This window comes from Toxorhynchites rutilus, chromosome 2, assembly GCF_029784135.1.
Source record: "Toxorhynchites rutilus septentrionalis strain SRP chromosome 2, ASM2978413v1, whole genome shotgun sequence".
NCBI lineage: Eukaryota > Metazoa > Arthropoda > Insecta > Diptera > Culicidae > Toxorhynchites > Toxorhynchites rutilus.
In genome coordinates this window covers 223,547,104-223,571,264 of record NC_073745.1, presented here as the reverse complement: position 1 = coordinate 223,571,264, position 24,161 = coordinate 223,547,104, and positions in this window count along the sequence as shown.

The following is a 24,161-nucleotide window of genomic DNA, read 5'->3' as shown; positions in this document are numbered from 1 at the left end:
GAACAGTGTTGCTAGAGGTGACGCAAGTGTGTCCACACAACTTTTCAAGACGAGCGAAGGAATGCCGTCCGGACCACATTCTGTGGAGGTTTTCATGTTCTTAGTTGCTGCAATAAACCATTAGTCACCGTAGCTGGTGAACCGGATTCCTTTTGCTGTTCTTTGACATAACGCCAACAACCTTTAGGATTTGGCTCAACCCTTAGAGTACGGAGTGGGGGTTTTAAGTCCCCCAAGATTAGTTTTTCTTTAATAACTTCGTGAATAATTTCTTTCTCTCTTTTTCCCTTTAGGTAGTCGAGTTTTATTTTAAATGCCCTATAAAAACTTATTAGTAGCATTCTATTATTAATTTATTTATAATTATAAGGTAAATTTTTCGTTTGGGGGACTTTAGTGACCCCACTCCGTCCTTTATGTTATAAAATATACTCCGTACTCTAAGCGTTAAGGTGACTCTGCAGACGGTCTTGATAAGCACTGTAGAGACGATAATTAAGCTGTTTATACCCAGCATTCGTCTTCAAATATTTCGCTTTTGTTGAGTCTGTGCTTACTAAACTGTCTTAAAGCAAACTGCTTCATTTTTTTAAAAGATTCTTCAGGGCTCCATTTGACCAGGCAGGCTTAGTATCCGCACGTCTCGTTTTCCCTGAAACAAAGTGATCGATTGCATACAGTAGAATACTGGACATGATCGCTGCAGCGAGGTTAGCGTCACAATATTGATAAACGTCTTTCCTCTTGATTTGTACGAGGAATTTGTTCAACGCGTTAAAATCAGCTTTACTGAAATCGTACGAAACACTGTCAGGGGCATCGTGAAATTGTCGGAAAGGTTTCAACTTAAGATTCACCAGTATAGGAGGATGATGTCGCACTATTTTAACAAATCATGATGGTCCATGCAGTGCTCACATAGTTCTTCGCTGAGGGAGCACAGATCAAGTATGCGATCGTTTTCATTTTTAATTCCTTCAGTTCAGCGGTGTAATATGAATCGAGCAGTTCTTGTGGCGTCAAGCAGATCGAGGATTGCGAAGAAACCGGGTTGAGAAGGCCATGCGAGTTATGCTGCCAAAAGATTGAGTTCAAGTTGAAGTCGTCCAGGATCATAATGTTGTCTCTCGGTCCTAGTTGTGAAACCAGTCAATCGAAAGAGTCAAGACGTTGGTTGAACAAAGGTCCAGGAAAAGTGTAGCGTCCAAAGTGGTTATAGCGATCCAGAGATTCTCTACAGTCGAGCAACTCGGAAGATTGAGCGTACGGGATTTGATGTTTGAGTGAACAGCCAACAATACACCACTTCCCGTGCGTTTGTTACTGTTCAGCGACGAACGATCCTGCCTGTAGACGTAGTATGAGAGAGCTGTTGATATCACCAACTTTTTGAACGTTTTGATAATAAATTGAGATATCCGAGAAATTAACCAGACAACACCTGTAATTTTAACTCTTTGTGGTCTTTGTGGTGTTTGTCTGCTCTCAGCCACCACAGCAAGAAAGCATGCTATTCTTACATTTTACTTAACCAAGTATTAGTTTATAATGTTCCTAAACGAAGCTTGATGTCTAATGAACCTGTTCATAAATCAATACGGTGCTACTATGAGTAATAGATAACGGTACTCAGTATCTAACAAAGTAGTCACCCACACAAATCAGAGGAATGTGAGACAGAAATCATTACAGCCGAATTTAGCCATTGTAGCACTTTGGTGTGATGGAAATGGAAATGGATTGTTCATAAGTATCATAACTACTGCATAAACTACTGCAACTACTGCACATTGCATAAATGTCTTATGTCATTTGTATAATCGCATAAGTGTCTTAAGCGACAAAATCTTTGTTCATCTAAAGTTCTGATCATTTCGGATACGTAGAAATCATTTTTGAGTAACTACTGGTTTAAATTATGTTGAAGTAGTTATTTTCAACCGTTTGAGTGCGGAGCAAACTTTTTTAGCATGTGCCAAGAATGCGGATGAGTTTAGGTCTATTTAAAAAAAATACTAAAGCGCTTAGATAACTGATTAGGTCACAAAAATTGTATTAATAGGAAAAAAACCAACATAAAAAGTGAGGTTCATAAAATTTACTAACATAAACTCTCTTATCTATACATAAATATTTTTTTTTAAATAATGGAACATAATATTTAAGCAATTTCATTCAAAATTATGGTTCGCTGCACAAAGCGCGTGAAGTCCTCTTTAAAAAATATCCCCGAAAGACTACGTTAACGTTACGTTACGTCCTACGTTAAAAGGTGCAAAGTCAAAAATAATAACATAGAACAAGAAGAGCGCTATCGCGCTCCCCCGTATTCAAACGGTTAAAGAGCGAAATAATTGTTCGCATAAGTGTAATCTGAATATCTCATCTGAATAATCTCATGTAAAAAAATATTTGTTTGTTAAAAGTGAAAAGTGCTGATCTTATCGGATACACGTTGTTGGCATTAATTACACATTTTTTGCATCAATGGCAAAAGTGTCTCATATTCAACGGATAATAAAAATAAAATTATGTATTGATTAGACTTCATATGATTTACTCTTGGAGACTGTTTCGAATGATTTCACACGAAGACGAACTATAAAATATATTTTTTATATAAAAACATCACATTACAATACCTTTTTTAAATTAATACGTATATATAGTTCACAATAAAAATAAAAAAAAAGTTTATTTTTCATAATGTTGCATGTATCAGTGCTTTTTCGAGGAAAATAATTCCGACCAGTACGGCACCCATGCGACCGGAAAGAGTTAATTTACATGTGGGCCGAAATGTTAATAAAAGTCAAGTCTGAGGCTAGCTGGAAGCTAGAATTTTGGATTATTCCAAATCATCTGCTGAAAACTAATCTTTCAATTAATTCTTTTTCCGATGAAATGGAAATCACTGACGCTTAACAAATTAAATTTTAAATTATATGACGATATAATGGGATCGACATATAGTGTATACATAAGATTTCAAGAACTGGAAATGTTTGTTTGATATGAAGGGGAAAGGGGGGCAGCTTCGCACGGGGGCAGTTACGGACAACGCTTGTAAAAATTAAGTGGCACAATTTTCAATCAAATTAAAAATGTAAGTAAGTTAACAGACCTTCCACCAACAGCTGTCATATGGTTTGACATCTTCTGATCGTTTATTACTTACGAAAACAACACAGTGCCCTTTTTCATACACGTTTCGAAATTTTTGAGCTTGAAGTTGTAAGTATTTCCCTAATTCCTTTGTGAACGATTTAGAAATTTAAGTACACCACCTTAGTTAGTAACTAATATGAAATGAAAAAACGTGCATATCGAACTAGTTTCTAATAGAACGTTTCCATGATTCTAGCTCACAGGTGGTCCAACTGGGTCCATTGTCTTTGCTAATTTCCCAACTAACGGTTGCATAACGGGAAAACTGTTTCTCAATGTTCTGGAACATTTGAAAATGGTAGCAAAAAGCAACGTAATCGGATCAATTTCAAAAAATCAAAAATCAATCAAAAAGTCATTGCACCTTGGAAACAATCAAATATTGCCGAAAAAATTGCACAAATGCACAATATCTTTTCCACCTTATGTCACAAATCGTTTACAACCGCTGGATGTTTCAGTTATGAGCCCTTTCAAGCAAAAGCTCTTAGTTTCCCAGAACGATTCCCTACTCAACCATCCTGGAAAAACTATTTCTATACACGACCTTTCAGCTATAGTTGCATCGGTTTATAATGCTTCTTTCAATCTGAGTATCTAGCTGGATTCAAAATGACAGGTTGCTGTTCATTCTCAAGAAAGGTTTTTTTCGGACAAGGATTTTGAATGCTCAAATAATTTCACCTACTGCAGCGGAGGTAGCAAATGACTCATCGGGTAATACAATAATTCTGCAAAACATTGCGTCTACAGCACAGATAGATTTTACTTTGGCAACTTTGTCCCCGAAAAATGTTGAACCTTTTCCAAAAACTTCACCGCGGAAAACCACCACTCGAAAACGGAAGAAAGCAAAATCACGAATTTATGATAAACAGAAAAATGCAGAATATGCTGGAAATAAGAGGAAACGGGAGTAATTGTTGATAAACATAAAATTTTAATTTTATTTTTCGTTGTCCGAAAGTGCCCCAGGACTGTCCGAAACTGCCCCACACATAGGGCACATTCGCACAAAAAGGCAATTTTCAAAAATTCGAATAAACCATTCGTAATGGCATCAACGCACACCTCTAACATGCTCATATGATACATTGATATCCAAACGACAACCAGGATGAATTCTGGATTTTTTTTAAGTTTACAAAAATATTAAAAATCAAGGAAAAAAGTGTCCGAATGTGCCCCACTCTCCCCTATAAATGAATAAGTGAAAGACTTCTCAATTATACTCCCAAATAACACAAATAATTCATTCTAATGCTCCCCGATATAATGGTATACACCGTTCAAACGCTGATCGTACATGCAATCCAGAATATTCGCCCACTCACCAAGTCGAATGGGTCACATAATACTAAAATAAAACTGCAGTGATTAACTTTATTCAAATGAGCATATGCAAACGGCATCCGGAGACTGAAAACGATACCTCAAATCATACCTTCCACCGAGCGGACAGCACAGATCTCACGGTACACTTACATATATTTTCAGTTCCATTTTTACCCATGTTTGAATTGTCTATAAAATTTGGTTAACATTGTTGTTGAATCGGTCCTTGGGTGTGGACCATAGAGCGAAGGTGTAGGTCTAACATGCGCAAATTGACCGATCCGTGGAATGCTTAAACAGTAGCGGCTATTTTTGGTCACAGTCAGATTGTCGAGATATACCGAAGGCACAGTGAAAAAAAACATACAAAAATTGGGCTAATGATCGTACATGATAATATTTAACTCATCGAATGATTACTTAGTGCGTCATTCTCATTTTCATACAAACTCTTTCAGAACATTCAATCAGTGGAACAATGTCGAAGGACTCTAATTCTTTCACTCAAATTGAAATTCATGACTGATGACCGACCAGATATCATCGTGCTTTTACCCAGACTGGATATCGGTACAAATGTTTCCTCCCTCACACGGAACAGTGTGTGACTCGATAGCAGGGTTCCTCACATTCCGACCCGACTGGAAGAAGGGTTTGGTAATGAACAAAATGAAGACGTCAATGCGTGTGTGGAGCGACTTCATGCATCTTAAGTGAACAATTTATTCGTTGGCAACCATTGACTTTATTGGATTTCGCGTATCAATTGGTTTTATGTGTTTTTAATTGACCCTTTGCACATGGACTCGAGTCGCACCTTGTGGCATTTGTGGAGTTTTCCTACTTTTGCTTCCGAAGATTAAGCGATAAAAGTTACGCATGAATTATTCAAGATCGGTGATTTGTTTTGGGTTCAACCTTTTTTATTAGTATATAATGACTATTTTATATGTACACGAGGCATGGCGTCTGATTTCCATTTTTAGCCGCTATGAGAGGTGCATTTTAGTGTCATTGAGTAGCAAGGGTTGGAGTACAGGTGCAGTGACCGACATGGCAGCGAAGTACTTTGAGCCGTACGTGAGCAACTTTCGTGTGTATGCCCAGAATTGGAGCTACAAGTGAGAGTAGATTCAATTCGTTAGTTAGTCAAACGGCGATCGTGAGTATAATAAATTTGGATGTTTTTTCCCTTTCGAAGTGCTCATCAAAATCGAACTATATCTATAATCGTGCAGCGAGGGGGTCTAGGTCAAGGAGCGTTCTGCAGCTGTTGAATTTTAATGTGGAGCTTTCTTCGTCAACGTTCGGTTGAGGATTTTAAGCGAAACGAGAATTCGATTTAATCATCACGGTTTTTTTTGTAGCAAGTGAAAATTTTTCATGTACAAAATTTCTAATTAGTTCCGTCTTCGGTTTCATTAAACATGCAGCTTTGGAATAACTCTGGTTTTCGTTTTTCAAATTGATTGACATTTTAGGGCGATGATCTACGTGACAGCAATTATAGGGAAGGATCGACTTATGGCTCGAAGATAGGAGGATATACAAAAAATAATAAGACTAGCAAAGATTTGTTAACTTCAAATTCTCGATTCATCTTCATATCCTTATATTCCTTGAGCCAAACTGCAAAGTCCTATCCTCAAATCAGCTGTTAATTGTCGAATGGTTCTCCTAGGTGAAACCTCGTAGAGATAGCCGTAAATGGGTTTTCTGGATTGAGCCGTGAGCGAGACAACATTAATCGATAATCTCATTTTTCTAGTTAATTATTAAAAAATGTTATCAACATTCAACGCATTTATATTTTAGTTATCGGCTTCGAATGGAAAATTGCTTGGAGATTTTAGATTATGAAGATATTTCTCGCCGATACTCTGCCATGCTTCATTTAGAGCAGGAATTCTCAGAGTGATCGATATCGACTCCTTGCCAGATTTGGGGAATTCAACTTGTTATAAGAAGGACTTATATTTTAGTGAAAAGTATTATTGTTGTAATTTGTATCAAAAATTATTAATTACAATTGATAATCTGTTTATTTATTGAAATTATTGAATTGGTAAGTATTTCGTATGAATAAGATAAAGATAATATTTTTAAATAAATTTGGCTATAGGCGTCGATTGTGTTGCTTCATTTTGGAAAAGGGGTCTCTTGAATCTATCGAGAATCTCTGATTTAGAGCAGCAAAAATCTTTGTTTTGTTCGTCACGTCTCCTTTAATAACCTTTCGTGCTAAAACTGACCATATGTTTCAATCGGATTCAGATCAGGTGATTGTGATGGCCATTCCAACAACCGTTGTGATTATCTCAGATTTCCGAGCTGAGTGCTTGAGGTCGTTATCTTGCTGAAATATGAAATTTTCCTCGAGCCTTCTTTTCAAAAGCTTCCGATTTTCATTGATTATATTACAATATCGATCAGCAGTATCGATTTGCGTGAGATTACCAACACTGGTTCATGAAAAACACCCCCACAAGTGCCTTTTGCACGTTTTGATCCAGCAAGTGTTCTCTCGGTTTAACCCAAACTCACTTAACTAGCCGCAAAGTTTTCGAATTGGTAAGTTTTCGAATTGGTAAAAATTTTCTAAAATTTTTTTTTAAATTTTACTATTCTTAAAAAAACAGAAAACGTAAGAAAAAACGTTTTGAACCGCATTTTGTTTTTTAAACGGCCGCCATTTCGTCAAAAAAGATGTTTCTGACTTGTGCGAGGTTCTTGCGATAGCGGCATCTTTACTGATTCAGAATCTGTGTGATTTTCAGATAATCAGAAGGGCTGGAATCGTGAACACCATGGCACTCCAGCTCGAAAAAACGTCCGAAATTCGTGTCTCTACACTAGAATACCCCCTTAATGTGTGCTAATTTGCAATGTGCCTCTTGTTTCACTCGCTCGTAATGCTCTCATATCGCTATAGCATATATATTATACAAATGATATACCAATGATACTTCTATCAACCGAATATTGGATGATATGGACCTGGACAATATGTGGTTTCAACAGGACGGCGCCACAAGCCACACAGCGAATTCAACAATCGATTTATTGAAATCCAATTTAGTGAGCATGTTATCTCAGGAAATGGCCCAGTCAATTGGCCGCCTCGGTCGTGCGATTTGACGCAGTTAGACTATTTACTGTGGGGCTACGTCAAGTCTATGGTCTATGCCAACAATCCAGCGACGATTAATGAACTTCGTTCGAACGTGAAATTGCAGCAGTATCGGCCGATTCATGCTTGAAAATCGCTTGAAAACCGTACAGATTAAGTAAGATACAGATAAGAAACATTTTTAACCTCTCTGGTACAGATGAAAATGTGGCAAAACTAGTTCGAAGGATGTACAACAAGGTTTTGGCGAAGTACGATGGATGACGAAACGTCCATGAAAATGAATTTTGGGCAGCTCCCAGGCCTGAAATTCTATAAAGTCGCTGTCAGAGGGGATGTCCCCAGCAAATTAAAGTTCGTTTTTGCTGATAAATTTGCCAGGATGTTCTTGATTTGGTAAGGGATTTGTAGCTGTGGACAGAAAAGCAATATTCTCGTCACGAACAAACAATGTACTCGAAAATATATGTGGAAGAGAGCCTGCAGAAATGGTATGTTTTCTGTCGAAAATGAAATGCTTTCTGACAACGCTAGTTTGGGTGTACCCTGAAAATGTTGCATTCATAAAGACCATCTTCTTCTTTTTATTTGGTGCTACTAACGGTTTCTAGAGGAACTTCGCCGTCCCAACGTAGTATTACATGCGTCTTTTTTTAAGTATCACTTGCTCTTAGTAGTATTACTTGCGTTTCACCTTTTTTATTATTTATTTTTAGTGAGATTTCTAAGCCAATTAATACAAGAATACGTGTGACCACAGTGCAAGTCGGAGGATATTTCTTTGGCAAAAAATCCCTCGACCAGAATGGGAATCGAATAAGAATCTCGGCATGATAGGTTTGACGCTAACCACTCGGCCACAGGAGCACGGGAAAAAGACCTATATTCTCCCAATTGACCCCAATATCGTCCAATCGAAAAGTATTGGTAAATTGTTAAGAGGAAGGGTGTCAAAGGGACTCGGGATGCTGCAGACACGAAGAGATCGTGGAGTAAAATGGCCACTGAGGTTGACCAATAGAGAGTCCAACTTTTTTTTTTGAACAATTGTAAATTTATTAGCTGAAAGTTTTTGTGTTCACGCACTTTCCAGCGAGCGAAATACTTCTTTAAGGAAGTGCCTAAGCTTATATAATTACTACTACATGAGGTTATTCGCATCAAATTTGTATTACAATATTCGTTTTCTCTAATAATTTTCTGCACTATTGGCGGGTTGCTGATGATGGTGGATGGTGGCCGGTCGATGACGTTGTATGCCGGTGGTTTTAGATGTTGGCAGACTATAGAAACTGTTGAATCCTCAGCCTGCACAAGTTCTTTACAGCAGTTTTGAATCCGTTCAGTGTGGACAACTTTTAAACGTTGACAGTAACTGGTTGAAAAGTCTACATCCAATAAAGAAAAACTTTTTACAGCAAATCTCTGTTCTAGAGCGAGGAAGTAAGAAACCCCCAGCTTGAAGCGCGGTATCGTTGATTTCTAACTAATGTTGTATTGTGGTGGTGTTGTGGATCTTTCATAATTTTCCACATTTGTACGAATATTTGGAGTTCATAGAGGGCCCCTATCGGTAGCATCGGTTATGACGTTGGAGTATAGCATGTTGGTAGGATACAGAAATGGCTTTTCGAACACAGTTTTTAAACACCTGTTTTGTAGTACTTGTAGTTCTCGTAAGTTTGATTTGCTCGCTGAACCCCAGCTCGTAACGAGATACTGGATTCGAGAGTGTACCAGGGAGAAATATATCTTCTTAAGCCACGTACACAGCAGAAACGGTGAAACTCTTCGAAGTATTCCACACAATGAACTCGACTTTTTCTTTAATGCACTAATGTGTGCAGTCCAGCTTACAGTAGTGTCAATTGTCAGACCCAAATAACAGTATTCGTTAACCTTTTTAAGCGTTTCGCCTTAGACTGAAACAGGAACTGCGTCTGGGATTCGCCTTCGCATGTATTTGGTCTTACTAAGATTGAGAGATAACATATTTTCGTTGAAAAAGTCCATAAGAAACGTGACATCCTCCTGGATTAGTCTTGCTATTCTTCCACAGTCGGTCGCCTGGTAGAATACGGAAGTATCGTCAGCAAATAGTTGCACCTTCCCGTGTATCTTCAACTTGGATAGATCATTGATGAATAATAAAAAGAATACAGGACCTAGACACTAATTGGGTCCGGTTCGTCAGGTAATTCTCCAACAATATCTTAGCCGTTCCTCTTATTCCATAGGATTCAAGCTTCAGTATCAGTAACTTATGATCAACGGTGTCGAATTGCTTTCTTCAGATTAATGAACAGAATTTCACCGAAGCGTTGAATGTCGAGCGAACTATAAATATCCTCCATCAAGTCATTTGAAGCTGCGAGCGTGTTAGAGCCTTCCCTGAAACCATACTGGTGGTTGTCGATTATATTGAAGCGGGAAGGGTACTCAACCAGTCTGGATACAATGAGCTTCTCGATAATTTTATAGCGTAGAAATTGGCTTAGTTGTTCAGTTCCTTCGTGTCCCCTGACTTGAAAACAGGGACAACTCGAGCTATTTTTAGACAGTCCGGATACTGTCCAGTTTCGATAATTTCATTGAATATATCCATTAATATCCGTGCGAAGAAATCGTGATGGGTTTTAATGAAGTTCGCTGTTATTTTATCTGCTCCTGTCGCTTTTTTTTTGTGTCTAAATTGTTTTTGAGCAGTACTATCTCATTCATGGTGATTGGTCTCATGTACATTGACGATGAAGGAGATTGCATTGTTCCAAAATGATAAATGTTACGGTTACTTGTGATGCAAGCAGCTAGATCAGAACCAATTTTACAAAAATATTCGTTGAAATCTATGCAAATCTGCTGCGAGTCCGCGTAGTGATGCTCCCATTCATTCGGATCACCGTCACTTGGCTATGTGCATACGATTTTCCAATTGTTTGCTTTATCAACGTCCAAGCACTGGCCGGTTTGTACCCATCAAGCATCCGCTGGTAGTACTCTCGTTTGCAACGTGCTTTTCTCACTTGTAACATCTTCGATTTTTTTTTCTTTTTTATAGTGACTTTCAACATATTTCGGCTGGTTCGTCACTTTTACTTCCAATTTTGGAAGAATGTCGGGAGTTAGAATTGAACTCGTGATCTCTGCGTTAGAGGTATGAATGTTACCACTACGCCAGATCGCCTCCACAACATCTTCGATACGTGGGTCAACAGCTCGGCTGCACGTGCATTGTTCGGTTTAGCCCGAGCCTTTTTCTAGTGATTGTCATTAATGCGATTTAGCCTCCACAAATCAAGCGTCATCCAGGGACGGTGTCCTTTAACTCTGGCCTGCAGCGTAACCGTCCTTGTTCAAACTCTGACGTGAGCATTGTAACGATCAATTATATATTCCAGCTTCTCATTAGGAGTCATTGTCAACGGTAAGTTCAGCATCGATTGATGGAAAAGTTCATTCAATCGGCTATGGTCTGTGGAGCTTCTTCGAGGTATGGCAAACCATGTCAAAAGAAGAAAATATTCAACAGTGGTCGCTCAAATCGGTGCCAATAGTGTCATTCACAACTGAATCAGCTAAACAATCGGAACACACAACATGGTCGAGTACATTATTACTCGCAGGCCTTGTGGTAATTGTATTTGTGACTAACAAGTTATACGACGCCAACAGTCGGGTTTATTCACGTACAATATTGTTGGAGCTAATATTGGTTGGGATATTTGTATCCCCTACAATTATACAGCTATGTCCACTCCTACCAGCTGAGGTCATATTTTCTAGCGCCATATGGAATCTTCTAACGTTAAATCCAGGGGGCCTATAGACAGCATGCAAATCTATCGGTTTCCCATATGTTTTCAATTGGCAATGAATGAGGCCGTCCGTCCACAATACTGTTCACACTCACGTTCGCATTCAGCTCATCTCGAATGAAAATTGCTGGAGGGCTAGTGAGAGTCGTCTCGAAACGAAAACGTTCCATTGAATCAATTTATCCTGTACAATTGAATACGATCATCCTTTATCCAGGTCTCGCATAGAACACTAACATCAGCACGCTCATTACACCGCTCCAACAGTTCTCTGATGCAATCTAATTTGGCAATACAATCGTTTATCGATCTATTACTACACATAATTATTTATTTAAATTAAAATGACTACTGTCGGCGCTTCGGGATGGGCTCCTGGCTGGAAATTGAATGTGCGGTTGAGTAAGCGTTCAGCTGTCTCTTTATACTGGATCTCTGTAGCTTTTCCAAATCCTTGCGGCTACGAATAATATCTGTTCTCGAGTTATCAGTGCGCTTTGCCAAGATTGCTTCATTTCATCCCGGCCATATCAATTTACATTCTAGCAGGGGTTGTGCCTCCTTGACTTCATCGAGTAATTTCATGCCAAACGTTGTAAATTCGTCTCATAGAGTGATTTTCTTCCCTGGGCGTTTGATAGAAGAGTAGACATCAGTAGACAAACTTTGATGGAGGGCATCCGAAGAAAAGTACAAAAATTCATCAAAACTGCTACGGAAGAATTTTTCTTAACAGAAAAATGAATTATCTGTATTTTGATATAAAAACATCGTTTGTACCTTTAATCAATCCCGAAAGACAACTGGTTTTTTGATTCTAAATTGAATCCAAATTCTCAATAAATCAAGCTATATATTGAAAATTTTAATGTTTTTACAAAAAAAAAGTTTAATGTGAAACAAAAACAATGTCAGGTTAAAAATAGCCTTGGACTCTTCGTTCATTTGAGACATTCTAGATTGTAGCACGTTTTGTACACTATTGAAGAGCAGAGATGTCGCCTCTTCGCATGCTGCAGAACCCTTACGACGACGGGATCACTTTAATACTTCTCAAAATATGTTTTATTTATTCCTCCCGAATTGCCAAATGTGGCCAAGTAACGTATTCTACTAACTCCAGTATGGATTTCCCCGTGGCAGCAGCACTGTAACTGCCATCACTGAGCTTGTGGATGAGCTGATAAATGGAATCGATCACAAAAAAATAGGTGGAGCACTATTTCTTGACCTAAAAAAGGCGTTCGATACTATCGACCATAATATGTTACTAAAAAAAATTAATATCTATGGTATTCGAGGAATAGCCAACGACCTCGTGCAAAGTTATCTCACTGATAGACACCAATATGTTGCATTGAATAATGCCAGAAGTATCCTGCGTCCAATAAATATTGAAGTTTCAATGCTTTGCTACCGGAAATCCGAGTAATAACACGTTCAGATCTTTTTAAAAATAAATTGAAGCTTTACCTAAAATCGATCGTAAGAGTTTTTCTAGTATAGTGTTCGATCAACCACAATAATCCACCTCAGTGTTTAGTTTTCTTCTTTTTGTACATTTGCCGGTTTTCTCATAATTTTGTACCCTCAATGTTTGATATTCAAATTTTTGCTGTTTCTATTTATCTTTTTTACTATCTTATATTTTTAGTATCTTATATTCTCTACATGTTATTGTCCGCTCACCTCGTACCTAAATATCTTGCGTTGTCCTGTGGAATTGTAAATTGTTTTAATTTTTTTTCCAGCAAAAAATAATTGGTGCCCAACTCTAGGATTCTCGAATAAGAGTTTCTTCGAGATGGGGGTGAGTGGAGGGCATAAAAAAGTAGTTAGGGACGTTTTTACTCGTCGTGATAGGAGAAAGATTAGGGTTCGATACAAGTTTAGGTCGGGACATTTATTCGTTCTTCTGATTCGCACTGAAACATATGTATTTATGTGCATGCCATTCGAAAAGATAATCATCCAGCCAAATAATGCATTAAATCCTAAGAGATTACTAAAAAGAATGACTCAAGCATTACTATGTTGAGAACGCACACACTCTCAAAGGGTGTGTCAAATATTCGAGCCTTGAAATGCTCATCACCTTATCAGGACCACTAGAATACCGGATATAACAAAAAGTGCTCATGGCAAGAGTAAATCTCATGTAATAATGCACCCACTAGAGCCGAATCAAGTGGATTACTCATCATAATTCATGAGAGGGATGAGAGCTTGTAAAACTACTTACCTTCACCCTCAATAATATCAGTCAACATCAAAAAAGGTGATCGCATAATTGCTCGACGTCACACCCGCTATCAACATACTAAACATATCTACTGGGAACCTGTTTCGAGACAATTGCATTTCATTCCATATTTGCAATACCATGCAATTACAACTGGAATACTATTGTCACGCCATTCGCAGTGCATTATCGCGATATCCATAACTCATATCCAACAACACATGTTCCTTCAATCGAACGATCAGCATCATTCAAATTGCTGCAGAACAACGTGAAACCATTCTGTCTATTTCAGAAGCGACAGGTTCCAATCGCAAGTGCACTCCCTTCTGGCTCATAACAGATTCACTCCACGACTTCTGCCCACGGCCGGGGAGTATGGCTGACTAACCGAACCACGGATTTATAGGAAATAATATCATTAACGGAACTTTTTCCTTCACTCTGTTCCCGGGCAGCTGGCTCCCCGATGGTAGGATATATGCTGAAGACGCGAACCGTGCTCCGGCTGTAAATGCGCGAATTCTTTTCATTTAAATTAGGTTCCCGGTTGGATTTGCACCGATGCGGAACACACGCCATGCACATTAATGGACACTAGTTTTCATTTATGCGCACTGGAGTTCCAATGGGCAGCCACCAGACGAGGTGTCATTTTAGGAGCTTATTTAGATGCTTAACGATTCCTGGTGCATATCATCGATAGCGGTTTCGGGGAAACAGGTCGATAAACACCCGCACACACATTCAGACACGTAGTATGTTTGAACTCAATCCAGATAAGTTTTTTTTTTCAAATCAGAGCAATTGTTTGCTTAGATGGTAGTGTTCTCGGAACTCCTTAATTCCAGGTCGCCTTATTGGAAATGCTGGGAATGGGAAACTATGGAGCATTTTCATGCCAAATCAGGCGACCGCTGACTCAACCCTCTCTGTTTTTTGACGTAGGACTACGTCTTTCATTTCTATACCGGGGTGTAAAATCAAAGTTTCGAAAACGAAAGCGTTAGTCCGGAGACCGAGATTTTGAGCGTTAATAGCTTCTAAACAACTGAACGAAATGGTATGATAAACACTTCATTCGAAAGATAAAATGTCTACGCGTTCTATACTTGTTACTTTTTGATCCAAAAACTTGTTTCAATAGTCTTAAAATTGCTTTCAAAACAGGCTATTGAAATCACCAAAAAAGTATACAAGCGAGCGCCGCTCGGAAATCCACTCAGTTATAATTGAACAGCGATTGGAGCATGTTGTCGCTGTTGTGGTGAAGCTCTTCGTTTATCATGAAAGCGCGGATGAACGGTGTCACCAAGAGCCTGTTTGTGCACCTTAGGCCAGACATGAATCCATCAGGAGGAGAGTGATGCCACAAACGGTTCCCCGGGAAGATCTCGAAGCAGCCGCTACACACACACACACATACACGCGCGGAATTCTTTCCGTTTGGATGCTATTCAGCATCGAGAAAGATCCGGAAAATAATCTGCCAGTTCCTCTGGGAATTTAAAAATACATTCATGTGAAAGAGTTTATTTGAATGTTTTCTATCCATGTAACACTGTGACCAAATATGTTTCAATCAAGTGCTATTAACTGGTGGTTATTGAGTTAGCATAAACCACTGGTGGGCTTCCAGTATCGAGGAAAATGTGGAAATATCCAATCGTTACTGAAAATAATCTGCCAGTTCCTCTGGGAATTTAAAAATACATTCATGTGAAAGAGTTTATTTGAATGTTTTCTATCCATGTAACACTGTGACCAAATATGTTTCAATCAAGTGCTATTAACTGGTGGTTATTGAGTTAGCATAAACCACTGGTGGGCTTCCAGTATCGAGGAAAATGTGGAAATATCCAATCGTTACTGAAAATAATCTGCCAGTTCCTCTGGGAATTTAAAAATACATTCATGTGAAAGAGTTTATTTGAATGTTTTCTATCCATGTAACACTGTGACCAAATATGTTTCAATCAAGTGCTATTAACTGGTGGTTATTGAGTTAGCATAAACCACTGGTGGGCTTCCAGTATCGAGGAAAATGTGGAAATATCCAATCGTTACTGAAAATAATCTGCCAGTTCCTCTGGGAATTTAAAATTACATTCATGTGAAAGAGTTTATTTTAATGTTTTCTATCCATGTAACACTGTGACCAAATACATTTGGTTTTGTGATTTTTCAATCAATCGCAATTAACAGAATAGCTTCTGAAGATTATTCTTCCCCATCAGTAGGATATTTCCGTATCCAATATTGTATGCGCCCGCAATCGATTATTGCTCAGTCGCCGAAAGTTCCGAGCTCAGGGAGTTCATTCCCCTCTAGTTTGCTTCCAAATTGCCATCGTAAACCACGCCTTCTCTCGATTCAATCACGCACAAAAAGCATACTTAAGCGATATTCTGGTGGTGAGACACATTCATTTTTCGTGAGGACATCGACAAGACAACATCGTTGCTGAGGATGCTGGACGGCGAAGGATCGAGATCTGCCCTGAAACGCAAGCAGTTTGTTTGAAACTGTGAGGGAGCACAGAGAAGCCGATCCTTCAGGAGAAGAGAAGGTGACCATCGAAGCAGCCGCTACACACACACATACACGCACGGAATTTTTTCCGTTTGGATGCCATTCAGTATCGAGAAAGATCCGGAAAATAATCTGCCAGTTCCTCTGGGAATTTAAAATTACATTCATGTGAAAGAGTTTATTTTGATGTTTTCTATCCATGTAACACTGTGACCAAATATTTTTCAATCAAGTGCTATTAACAGGTGGTTATCGAATTAGCATTAACCACTGGTGGGCTTCCAGTATCGAGGAAAATGTGGAAATATCCAATCGTTACTGAAAATAATCTGCCAATTCCTCTGGGAATTTAAAATTACATTCATGTGAAAGAGTTTATTTTAATGTTTTCTATCCATGTAACACTGTGACCAAATACATTTGATTTTGTGATTTTTCAATCAATCGCAATTAACAGGATAGCTTCTGAAGATTATTCTTCCCCATCAGTAAAATATTTTCGTATCCAATATTGGATGCATAAAACCTTGTACCTCCAACGTAACGCTCTCGATTTCGAAGTCCCCCAAATATTCATTTATTCATTCATTCAGAATGGATTCAGATTCAACTTCAAACAAAGGATCACTGAATCAACGATAGTCCTACGTCACCATTGCGGTTATACCATAGATATAACCCACTTTCTGTTTTTAGACTTGGTACTTATGATGGAAACTTTATAAAATCACAATTTTCACTATCATATGTCAAAAAAGTCCAGCGGTATTTCCGCGAGGTGTCGTTGTAAGCGCGTAGTTCTAGTTGTATTCATTGTATCGAGTCAGTCAGCTTGTTGGAAAGGTATTTTTGCGCGCTATAATATAGTCCTTGACAGTGTTTTGTTTGGTTAAGTCGTTCGTGAGTTATAGTGTCGCAAATATGGAGCAAAATAAAGAGAAAATCCGACATATTTTACAGTACTACTATGACAAAGGCAAAAATGTATCTCAAGCTGCCAATAAAATTTGTGCAGTTTATGGTCCCGATACAGTTTCCATTTCCACCGCACAACGATGGTTTCAACGTTTTCGTTCTGGTGTAGAGGTCGTCGAAGATGCGCCACGCTCCGGAAGGCCTGTCGTCGAAAATTGCGACAAGATCGCTGAATTAGCCGAGAAAGACCGACATAGTAGCAGCCGTAGCATCGGACAAGAGCTGGGGATAAGTCATCAAACCGTTATTAACCATTTGAAGAAGCTTGGATTCACAAAGAAGCTCGATGTATGGGTGCCATACACGTTGACGCAAAAAAACATCTTTGACCGTATCGACGCATGTGAATCGCTGCTGAATCGCAACAAAATCGACCCGTTTCTGAAGCGGATGGTGACTGGCGATGAAAAGTGGGTCACTTACGACAACGTGAAGCGCAAACGGTCGTGGTCGAAGCCTGCTGAAGCGGCTCAGACGGTGGCCAAGCCCTCATTAACGACCATGAAGGTTCTGCTGTGTGTTTGGTGGGATTGTCAAGGAATAATCTATTATGAGCTGCTTCCCTATGGCCAAACGATCAATTCGGACCTGTACTGCCAACAACTGGACCGCTTGAAGGTAGCACTCATTAAGAAGAGGCCATCTTTGATAAACAGAGGCCGCATTGTCTTCCATCAGGACAACGCCAGGCCACACACTTCTTTGGTGACGCGCCAGAAGCTCCGGGAGCTCGGATGGGAGGTTCTTTTGCATCCGCCGTATAGTCCGGACCTTGCACCAAGTGACTACCACCTGTTTTTGTCCATGCCGAACGAGCTAGGTAGTCAGAAGATAGCCACAAAAGAGGCCTGTGAAAATTGGCTATCCGAGTTTTTTGCCAATAAGGAAGCGAGCTTCTATAACAGGGGTATTATGAAGTTGGCATCTCATTGGGAACAAGTCATCGAACAAAACGGAGCATATTTGACTTAAAACAGATGATTGTAACTAATTTTATGAACAAATGAAAATTAAAAAAAAATACCGCAGGACTTTTTTGACAGCCTAATATTACCAATTTTAATTACAACTGAGTTTTTAAAAGAACGTATTCAAAATCATTGGTCTATTTTGAAAAAAATTGTGATTCAAAATGTCTGAAATATGATGTTTGACAAAGTTTTTAGATCAATAATCAACGATGTAGGAAAAATTACATTTCAAATGCACTATTAAAAAATCTTACTGAACAATTGAATTTAATATTCAAAAACTTTCATGTCTCAAAACACTCCTGACCTTTTACTAGCGAATACGAAACTAGGAGAATCTGCATGTGTGCATGAAGCAAATGAAGGACAGTTGCAAGTGGGAGTGAGATAAACTGTGAAAATTCTGTTTAATCTATTCCTAAGGAATGCCCTGCGTCTATAAACGGAAATCAAATCGCCAAATGTGGACTGATCAGAAGCTGACTGAAGCCAAAAGCAAAATAGTTGAGGGTCTGTCCGTTTGTACTGCTGAAAAGCAAGATATCACTTTTAGGTGGATTAATTCGATTTTTTCATCATTTAACGGACATTCGTATGAGTTTAGACCTTGGTTGAATAAAATTATCCCTCTCGCGATCGATAAACCTCTGCGCTTCATATATTTCAAACCTGTCCGTTAGGGTGCCATTGAATGTATGGGAAAAAATCGACCCTTAAATTTCAAAAAGTTACCTTATAAAAAATGTTCTCCACATCGAAAAACCACCCTATGCAAAATATCAGCTCAATCGGACTTAAGGGAGAGTGGTGCAAAGCGGTCAAAGTTTGAGTTTTTTGAAAATCGAAAAATCACCCAACGGGGTAGTAAAGGAAATCGGGGTTCCCGAAAAAAATTTTTTGATGACAAATGTCTTAAAAATGCATAAAACATCCAGATCTAGTGTCATCTCAAAAATTTTTTTTTGTCAAAAATCGATACTCTGGGGCTTAGTTTTTTTGGGACTACGGGACGAAACATATGGTTTTGGGTGCCAATAAAATAGTTATCTCGATTTTTCATTCGGAACTTGTTGATTTGTTGATTTGCACGATAATATATCCTATGCAAAATTCATATTCTCATTCGAAATTCATTTATTAGTGCCGCAGACAAAAAAAATGAGTTTTTTGAAAACCGGAAAATAATTTTTCAAATCATTTGGGCTTTCAAAAATGTTATTTGGGTGCCAAATGTCTTAAAATTGCATGACACGTCGAGATTTACAGTTATCCCGAAAATTTTTTTTTTGTCAAAAATCGACTTTTCAGAAAGGGAAAATTATTTTTTTGACAATTTTTTTTCATGATAATTCTATCTCGACGTAAATCTCGACAAGTAATGCAATTTTAAGACATTTTGCATCAAGAAAAAATTCGAAAACTAACTTTCCGGTAATTTTTCGGTTTTCAAAAAACTCAGATTTTAACGTGTGCGACACTAATGAGCTAATGTTTTGTTCAGGGTATATTATTGTGCAAATCAACATTTTGCAGCAAGTTCCGAATGAAAAATCGAGATAACTATTTTATTGGCACCCAAATCCATATGTTTCGTCCCGTAGTCCGTAAAAAATTAGGTCCCAGAGTATCGATATTTGACAAAAAAAAATTATTTTTCTAGATGATACTAGATCTCGACGTTTTATGCAATTTTAAGACATTTGTAATCAAAAAACAAAACATTTTTCGGGAACCCCGATTTCTTTTACTCCCCCGTTGAGTGATTTTTTGATTTTCAAAATACTCAAACTTTGACCGCTTTGCGCCACTCTCCCTTAAGTCCGATTGAGCTGATATTTTGCATAGGGTGTTTTTATCGAGGTGGTGAACATTTTTTATAGGGTAACTTTTTGAAATTAGAGATGACTATTTTCATTGGCACCCTACCTCCCACTATATGTCCATATTTCTCGCATCGAAAAAAATGTTGTACTTTTCGCTCTGTTTTAATTTCAGTAAAAAGCATTGAAAACACTTTTTTGTAAAATATTTGGGCAATTAGGTAGAAAAACAGAATATTGAATTGTAAGAAACTGCATCAAAGTTTTGGGAAACATGAGTTTCCAAAGATATAATTGAAGTTCTTCTTAACATGTCCGTTTTACCCCTACATTTTAGGGAAAAATTGACATCAACATGATAAACAATGATTAAATTTTCCATTCAGAATAAATATCCTTTAATAGAGAATAAAGATTTCCTCTTTTTCTCATCATGCTTGTTTTGGAATGAGCAAACTTTCAGGTGCGAAATTGGTCCTTGCGAAATTTTTTCGCTAAAGTCATTCACATTGAACTACGAATCTGTCAAACTATCGTCCTTACAACGAAAACAAGTTGTACGAGATTGCTGAAACGGATTCATATTTCGCACAAATGTGAATTAAAATATATCTTGAACTCGATACAATAGAATATTTGAAAATTCAGTAGAATATAAATAGAAATTCGGAAAATTATTCATTATCCTGCAGCAAGCTTGGATACTGCTTACATCGTACCATCGATGTAAAGCTGAGCGAAATTTTTTTATATCTTGTTGCACACATCTTGACTGTCTTGTTCCAATTTTCTGGTGTGGGCAGAGGCAACTGTTAAAATAACGCGAATCCGTACTAAACATTTGGTGACAAATTTTTTTTTAAAACCCCGATTTCCGGTGATTTTCCGGTTTTCAAAAAACTCAAATTTTAACGTCTGCAGCACTAATAAATGGAATGAACTAATATTTTGCATAGTGTATATTATCGTGCAAATCAACATTTCGCAGCAAGAAAATGTTTCATCATGCTTGTTTTGGAATGAGCAAACTTTCAGGTGCGAAATTGGTCCTTGCGAAATTTTTTCGCTAAAGTCATTCACATTGAACTACGAATCTGTCAAACTATCGTCCTTACAACGAAAACAAGTTGTACGAGATTGCTGAAACGGATTCATATTTCGCACAAATGTGAATTAAAATATATCTTGAACTCGATACAATAGAATATTTGAAAATTCAGTAGAATATAAATAGAAATTCGGAAAATTATTCATTATCCTGCAGCAAGCTTGGATACTGCTTACATCGTACCATCGATGTAAAGCTGAGCGAAATTTTTTTATATCTTGTTGCACACATCTTGACTGTCTTGTTCCAATTTTCTGGTGTGGGCAGAGGCAACTGTTAAAATAACGCGAATCCGTACTAAACATTTGGTGACAAATTTTTTTTTAAAACCCCGATTTCCGGTGATTTTCCGGTTTTCAAAAAACTCAAATTTTAACGTCTGCAGCACTAATAAATGGAATGAACTAATATTTTGCATAGTGTATATTATCGTGCAAATCAACATTTCGCAGCAAGATCCGAATGAAAAATCGCGATAACTATTTTTATTGCCACCCAAAACCATACATTTCGTTTCGTACTCCGAAAAAAGTCCCAGAGTGTCGATTTTTTGACAAAAAATTTTTTGAGATGACACTAAATCTGGACATGCAATTTTAAGACATTTGGCATTGAAATTTTTTTTTCGAAAACTTCGATTTCCTTTACTCCCCACTTTGGTGATTTTTCGATTTGCAAAAAACTCAAACTTTGGCCACTTTGCGCTACTCTCCCTTAAGTCCGATTGAGCTGATATTTGATGTTTTTTCGAGGTGGTGAACATTTTTCATGAGGTAAGTTTGCCTTAAAATAGTTGTTTAAATACTCGATATATGATGAAAAAATCATAGATATAAGAGAACAAGTACGAACACAGCAGTACTGTGTCTCAAAATTTAATTCAATAATTCCAAAATTTCAAATTATTAAAAAATTGTACCACAAAACCCTCTAAAATTCTGAAAAAGCACATTTCAAAAACAGGTACATTTAAATGAAAATTATGTTGTAATGGATCTAGAAATGAACAAATTCAAAATTTCGAAGTAACGAAAAATTACTTCTATTTTAAAATTTTTATTTTCTATAAAAATAATAATTTGTCAAGGTTAACCATAATAGACGTACTTTGAGTACTTTCTTCAATTTTCATTCCCAAGCCTATAAGGTATGGCATGAAAAAAAACTCCGTTTTTGACTACAGCTCTTATAGTGAACCATATAGGGATATAAAAAAATACTTAATTTTTCTAATTTGATACCTTGTACAACATTTTCCATAGCGCTGGTGATAAGATTTGGAAGCACTTTTCACGAACACATGAATACAATACAATTGAGGGGCTTGGAATGAAAGGGGTGTAAGTGATTTGATCGATTTCTCGCAGGTATGTTCTTTTGACAGCAGTTGAAGTATCTTAAAAAAATATGGATTGTAAGAGGAAAATATTGGTTCAAATATTTATTTTAATTTACAGATTCAAATCTCATTCCCTTTACTAGATTCAGTCAAATAACGTATTTTTTTGTTCCGGTTTAGCGAGTGGACTGAAATACCCAAAATAACCATAATATACCGAAAGAATGAGACTAGCAATATTTTGTCATTGTTCAAATATTCATAGCTCTCTAGAAAATATATTCGTTCAGATGTTACTGGTTGCATCTAACCGAAGATATTCCGAACATTCTGGGGATGTGTGAAAAGCTGTCGACGTCTGGTGATGACATTCGAGTTTGGGATCCAAACTGTTCTCTATCAGATTAGAAAGCCCGAAAGCAGTTTTGAAATATTAAAATTTTTTTACATAATGTTATTTGATTACTTAAAACACGTAGTCCTGAACCTTACTTAACCATTTTAGCAAATTCATTGATCCGTAGTACGATGATTCGGGCAAACACACAAGAATGTTTCGACGGAGTTGTGGATACGGCAGTGTCCGCAGAGTAGACGGAAAGGTCTTCTGTTGAAACCGTGCGAAACCGAGCAGTGACTGGTCCTCAGTCTGACCAGAATTCGATGTTCTCGCATCATTTTTACGTCCTTGAACCCTTCAATCGAGCCTTTGACTTTTCTGAGATATTGCCCTGTTTCTGCGAACCACCCTTCGGACCAAAAAGAGCGAGAAGAGTTGATGATCCACAACTTCATGTCGTCAAGCGGCATCTCCCGAGTGAAAAACTGTCCGATGTAACCAATTCCGGCAAATCGATCAGCCGCTTTGTTTCCTGTGACGCTACTATGTCCGGGAACCCACATGAGCACAGTGTCGAGCAATAGGTACTTCCTGAAGGCCTGTACCCTTGGGTATTGGGATCTAGCCGCACCGATGGTATCAGTGGCACTCGTCGAATCGGAGACGACCAGCAGCGGCTTAGATGATGGGATTGTGGTTGTCTCGAAAATGCCAGCCACCTCTACCCAGAAGACCTGGCAGATTTCCGCGAGTTTTTTGCTGGAAATTAATCTGTTATTACCATCGCTCCAACTCCTGATGGTCCTTTTGAGCCGTCCGTATACCTGATCTCGTGGAGACGGTATTTTTTTCGTTCGTTTTTAAAATGGTCTTCGAAAGATGTATGCCGGAATTTCCGGAATTTCGGCCATTTGAACTTAGTAGTAGCGTTTTGTATTTTATAAAAGTTTATGGGAATGATTAAGAAAAAGGTTCAAGTATTTCAGAGCTAAATGAACGAAATATTAGTAGTTATTCCTTTAAAAATATGCTTAAAAATTTAGAAAGTATTCTTAAATCGATTTACGTGATCATTTTTGGCGATGATTTGACTGTGGTGCAATGATTTCGTGGACAGCCTTGAATAGTTCAGAAAACACGACAACGGATGAACGGGAAATTTGTTTAATATACCAGAAAAAAAATGCTTCTCTCGGATTTTCAAAAGACCTTTTAAGATGAAACTAACAATATGGCAATATGGCAATACTAGGTGAAATGGTAATTGATTGATTAACATATCGAGAGAAACATTGATCTATTTTGCTGGTTAAGGCTCTCAAAATGTTCTAAACTGTACGTACTCCAGAAATATTTTTGATGCTGCTGCTGTGCTTTCTTCTCTCC